The sequence below is a fragment of the Belonocnema kinseyi genome, chromosome 2 (genome assembly GCF_010883055.1).
Source record: "Belonocnema kinseyi isolate 2016_QV_RU_SX_M_011 chromosome 2, B_treatae_v1, whole genome shotgun sequence".
NCBI classification, from domain to species: Eukaryota; Metazoa; Arthropoda; class Insecta; order Hymenoptera; family Cynipidae; genus Belonocnema; species Belonocnema kinseyi.
In genome coordinates this window covers 88276885-88283166 of record NC_046658.1, presented here as the reverse complement: position 1 = coordinate 88283166, position 6282 = coordinate 88276885, and positions in this window count along the sequence as shown.

Here is a 6282-nt window from a genome sequence, read left to right as displayed (position 1 = left end):
TTTACGTTTTCAATTTCATCAGGAATCCGATCAGGTGATCTGACAACGGAGCGATTAAAAAATGTTGCTTCAGGGAAAAAATGGTAACATGATTTGCCTTTTAAAGATTATCGTAAAGAATACTGTAAACTTGAGTCACATCAAGTTAACAAATTCGCGCCAGGAAATTGAAACAGAGTTTCATACATTGATGCTAGAATTTCCTAACAATTATTTTATATTTGAAACCACGTGATTATTTGAGGTTAGGAAGGAAAAAAGGAAAAATGAATTTACAACTCTATACTTTAATTTAAATTTGAAATTTACCGGACTAAATTTGTTTGCAACTCAAAAAGAAACATAAAGTCATTCACTGATAACGCCATAGATCTTAAAAAATGTTTCATTTCTACAAAAAAATATATTCTGACTAGTACCCGATCGGCTTACGACCATGAAATCTATCCAGGGTTGGTCCAGCCAGTAACCAGCCGGCTCTCGGTTAGGCGATTTTAGAAAAATGTAGGGTTGGATTAAATTAGAATGGATTGAATTGGATTGGAATGAAGTTTCTTGGATTGGACAGATTTCGATTTGAGTGGACTGGAATGAATTGGAATGGATTCGATTGCATTAGATTGAATAGTATTTCAACGGATTTAATTGGAATAAATTGGATAGAAATGGATGGAAGTGGAGTTGATTGGATTGGGTTGGTATAAAGTGGATTAAATTGGATTGAATTGGAGTGGTTAAAAATGTAATGGGTTGTACTGGATTGAATTGGATTAGAGTGAACTATGGTGGATTAGACTGTAGTGTATTTGATTGGAATGAATTTGATTAGAATCGATTTGATTAGAGTGAATTCAAATATATTGGAATAAATTAGATTTGAGTGGATTCTAATGTATTGGGTTGACTGGAATGAATTGGATTAAAATGGAGTCTATTGGACTAAGTTGGATTCGAGTGGATAAGAATGAATTATTTTGATTGGAATGGATTGAAATTAATTGGATTGAAATGAAATCGATTGGAATAATTTCGATTCGATTGAATTTGGTTTGAAAGGATTGGATTGGAGAGGTTTGTAATATATTTGTTGGTTTGGAATGAGTTGGATTGAAATGAGTTGGGGTGGAGTGGATTGGTATGATTTGGATTGGAATAGATTTGATTGTATTAGATTGAATTTGAATGGATTTAATTGGAATAAATTGGATAGAAATGGTTTGCACTGGAGTGGATCCAATTCGCTTAGAGTGAGTTGGATTTGAATTATTTGCATTAAAATAGTTTGGGGTGGATTGGATTGATATGAATATAATTAAAATGGATTGGAGTGAATTAGAGTGCATTGGTTTGGAATGCAGTGGATTTGAATAGATTGGATTAGAGTGGATTGGATTTATATGGATTGAAATTGATTGAATTGGAGTGGTTTGGAATGTCATGGGTGCGATTTGATTGATGTTGATTGAAGAATTGGTTTGGATTGTATTTAATTCGAATGGATTGGAATTAATTAGACTTAAATTAAATAGATTGAAATGAAATGGATTTGATTGGATTGAATTGAAGTTGAATAGACTGGATTAGAATGGACTGAAATAAATTTGTTGGATTGTAATGCATTGGATTGGAACGGGTTACGGTGTAGTGGATTGGAATTAATTGAATTGAAATGGATTTGATTGGATTAGGTTAAATTGGATTGAAATGGATTTAATTGGAATGAATTAGATGGGAGTGGATCCGATTCGATTAGTGTAGATTGGATTGGAATTAATTGCATTTAAATAGATTGGAGTGAATTACATTTTTTGAAATGAATATGATTGGGATGGATTAATGGGTTAGATTGGAATGAAGTGGATTGGAATATATTGCATTAGAGTGGATTGGATTGGATACAATTGGAATTGATTGGATGGGAGTGGTTTGGAATGTGATGGCTGTGACCGGAATTATATTTGATTGGAGTGGATTGGAGTGGATTAGAGTGAAGTGTATTGGATTGGAATGAATTAAATTCGATTAGAAATGAAATAGATTTGAATGGATTGGATTACAGAAAAATTAAGTGACGTGGATTGGAGTAGAATGGATTGGAGCAGATTGGAATTAATTAGATTGGAATTAATTAGATTGGAATTAATTGAATTTGAGTGGTTTGGATTTCCTCTCGGGTTTAAGATTAGGATTCTATGCAGCCTATTTGCACTTAAGAATCAAATCACACTGCAAATTTTAGACTCGGCCAGAAAAGTACCACTTAGGGTCCTTGCATCATAAATAAATATTTGTATAAGAGATAGAATCTGTTGATATTTTAACTACATATAATTCAAACTAATATGCTTTGTATATAAAAAATATCTCATAACTTTGGATATTCCATAAAATATTGGAAACATAAATATTGAAGTCGAGGCCTTTAGAGTACCAAGAAGTTTTTATGATTAGCGAGCTTTTTTTGTATAAGTGTAAATAAATATCTATCTGATTTTAGTGATCATTAATATTGCTAGCAAGGTAAATGATAAAACTGTATAATTATTTATTTCTTATATATTGTTTGTCACAAATATCTGATACAGTTGATATTGCGATTATAGAATACATATTACTAAATATTACTAAAGTATTTCGAAGTTTTTAAGGTATTACAAAATCCAATAAAAAATAAACTTTACAATTCTTTTTATATCTAGATGAAGCAGTTGCGTATAATACAAATAATTTTACATTTACAGCTTGTAAGAATTAAAGACCAAACCCACAACTTCAATGAAAAAGAGGTTACCTAAAAATCTAATTAATTAAGCGCAAGTACACTTTTTAGAAGTCTAAGTTTTCCCAATTAAAAACAGCAACAATTTTTCATTTGAGCTTTTAAAATTGAATAACTTCATCACGAAAAAAATTTCAAAAGACACATAGAAATAAATATTTTTAAACAGTAGCCTTGAGAATAAATTTTTTTTTCATTTCAGTGTTTGCAAAAGCAATTTCAAATCATACGATTTAAAGTGGTATGATTTCAAAATAAAATATTCAAAATGTAATATCTTAATCTTAAACATTTATAAGATTTTATTTTTGTAATTTCTGTTCATTTTACAATTGAATTATTTTCCTACGAATTTAAAATTTTAATCAAGGCCTGATGATAAGCCTAGACTGGTCTCGAAACGTAACGATAAGCTTTTCATTCGGAAATTAATTTAATAAAACTTTTGAATGGTCTGTAAGTCGTCTAAGTATGATTTCATCGTCCCCATTCGTTGGTTTCTTCCAGAAATTACTTACTTAAAATCCTTTAAAGTAAGTGAACTTTCTGGAAATCTTTTGAATTTCTTTAAAAAATGTGTAAATTCCGTAAAATTGTTTGAGGTACCTGAAAATTACTTCAAATCTTTAGGATCCTGTAAAACTCCCTATTAATCTTTTAAAATCTATGGGGATCCCTTGGAATCTATAAAAACACTGAAATTCTACAGTTGCATGAAATATTTCAAAATATTACGAGATCTCTTGAAATTTTAAAAATTACTTTAAAATTGATTGAAATCTTTAAAATATGTAGGTATCTCTTAAAACCCCTCTTTTGTAATTTTCAAATTTTAAAAATATAAACATTCCTCGAAATGTCTCACATTTTTTGAAATCTTATAAAATCGTAAAAATCCCTTTAACTCTCTTAAAATCTATTAAAGCACCTAAAAATCCTGATATTCCTGATAGTTTGTAAAAACCCTTTTTCATATCTTAAAATCCTCGAAAATCTTTTAAAATGTCTCAAAATTCCTTAGAATTGCTTGTAACCCGCAAAAATCGTTTTTGATTTCTTAAAATTACGAAGAATCGATCAGAATCCTTGTATATCTTTTAAAATTCGGTAAAATCCATAAAAATCTGATTAAAGATCTTTTAAAATCCCATTTAATAATTTAAAATCTCCTTCAGGGTCAGAATAATTGTCATATTATTGATGTAATTAGTTTATTCAAAAGTTTCAAAAATCATCCGCACGTAATTAATTAACCTTCTGTTTTCTCTAATTTTTTCAGATTTTAAACAAAAGTTTCAGACGTTGCGACCATCAAATTTTGGTAAAAATGGAGATTTTCGAATTGTTAAAAATAAAAATATTTTTTTCAGAGAAATATCTTGTATAAAGGAATGTATAAAAAATGTATAAAAGGAATATCGAATACAATTTTCTGATGTGAGCAAGTATACAATAATGAAAGAACTTGATGTAAAGTTATTTTAGCATTTGTGATGTTGTGAAGCAAAAATGCATTAACGATTTTTTTCATTATATGAGAAAATAAAGCAATTGTCCATACAAAAAATTGTTTACATTTTTCAACTCTATATTTGTTGCGAATATAAGAAAATATAAATAAATGATGTACTGTATATTTATTGTGAATATAAGAAAATAATAAAAATAATATTGTGTATAAAATGAGTAATCTGTTATTTTCTCTTCCTCCCATTGATTGACACATTAAAAGCCTTGTTTAAAATTTTTTGGATTCAAACAAACGCACTTTTTATGCCTTTTACCGGCACCAAGTAATTTTTTTCCAATCGGACACAAAATAAAAGTTTCGTTCTTTTTATTCGCTACAATTTTCCTTCATAAGGTTTTCCTCTGAAACAAATACATATATTTAAAAAAGTTCAAAAACTAAGAATGTCTTAATTTTTATGTAAATTTGATGCTCGCAACCTCTACCAAAAGTGTTTTTAATCTGAAAAAATAGGAGTGTATTATGTCATCTAAAGAAACAGACTATCGCGATACCATCACCGAAAAATAAAAACAAGTTTTTTTCTGAACCATCCTAAACTAGGAACTACCATTGAAAACCATACAGCAGCATACGTTGATTTTTTAACGTTCTCATTCCCGACTAGTTGATTATTTTTTTTAATTTCCACGGATCACAATTGATATTAAATTTTAGTTTTTTCTTGATTTCAATTGGTTGTGCAAACATTGTTTTAAAATCCAAATATTTAGTAAATTCAATCCTCATCATCAAGGAGAACCTCGGCATCGGGAGCAGGAGGCGCAGTTACTATGCATGGGACAGTGTATTCAGCTCGTTGTCCATAAGGGATTCCATTCGCAGAATCAAGTCGACGTTTATAAAAGCTTTGCATGTTTATCATAAAAAGTTTAACAGTATCGTACATAGGCCAAATTACATTATTTTCCCATACTCCAACGGCGTAGTTCCTTCCATATACTTTTTTTATTCCTAAGAAGACTTGATCACGTATTGCCAATGTATGGTTATTATCCGCTGCATTTGTGTAAAAAGCAATATAGTAAGGAAGAGGAGGCTCCGTTCTTATTTTCGACGATTTGGTTCTTCCAAAGATCCCTTGCGAACTCCATTCTGAAATAAAAAAGAGAAATAAATGAATTATAATATAATCGTGAAAATGACACTGGGAGCCAGTGTCATTGTCATGGAAGGTAGTTACTTCTAGGGGGCCAATGCAGAAAATTTTCGGGCAGGCTTGCTTCAAGTTAGGGCATTTTATAGACCGTCTTATACAGACGACCTTTTTCGGCCCTAATCGGGTGCTGGCTAGCGTGTCATGATCAAGTATTTTTCGAAGTAATAAAATTAAATTTTTTTTACACATTTGCAAAAAAGGCAGGGTATTTTCGGGTCCTAATCAGGTGCTGCGTAGCTACTCATCACCAAACATTTTTTCAAGTATTTAACTTAAAATTTGTTGCACATTTTTTAAAAGAGGCAAGGTTTTTAAAATGATCAAAAATGAAAATTGAACACTAAAAAATTAACTTTTTCCTTATCATCCAAACCCAAGACGACTCTCTCAGTTCCAGTTCTACCTCCCCCCTCTCCCAAGCCTCCCATATTAACTGAAGTTTTTAGTGGGACTGACGTTAGAACTACAATTTCCACCATATGACGATTTGATACTTAACTTTTGACATGATTTCGACTCAGAAAATAAACTTATTGCATAAAGGTGTTAGTTGGGAGTATAATCTAAACAATGAATAATACAAACTACAAAATAGCCTCGGAAGGGACTGGAACTCTTAATGACAAAAGGTATGCACACGGAAAATCTAAAGGTCATGTTTCAGGTGACGAATGGAGACTGGGTGTTTGGAATGCTAGGGGAGTAAATGATCTCAAGGTAAAGAAATTGCGTGAAACTATGGACGTGAAGAAACTAGATATTTTATGTGTGCCCGAAACAAAGAAAAAGGGATGCGAAACTAAAGACATAAAA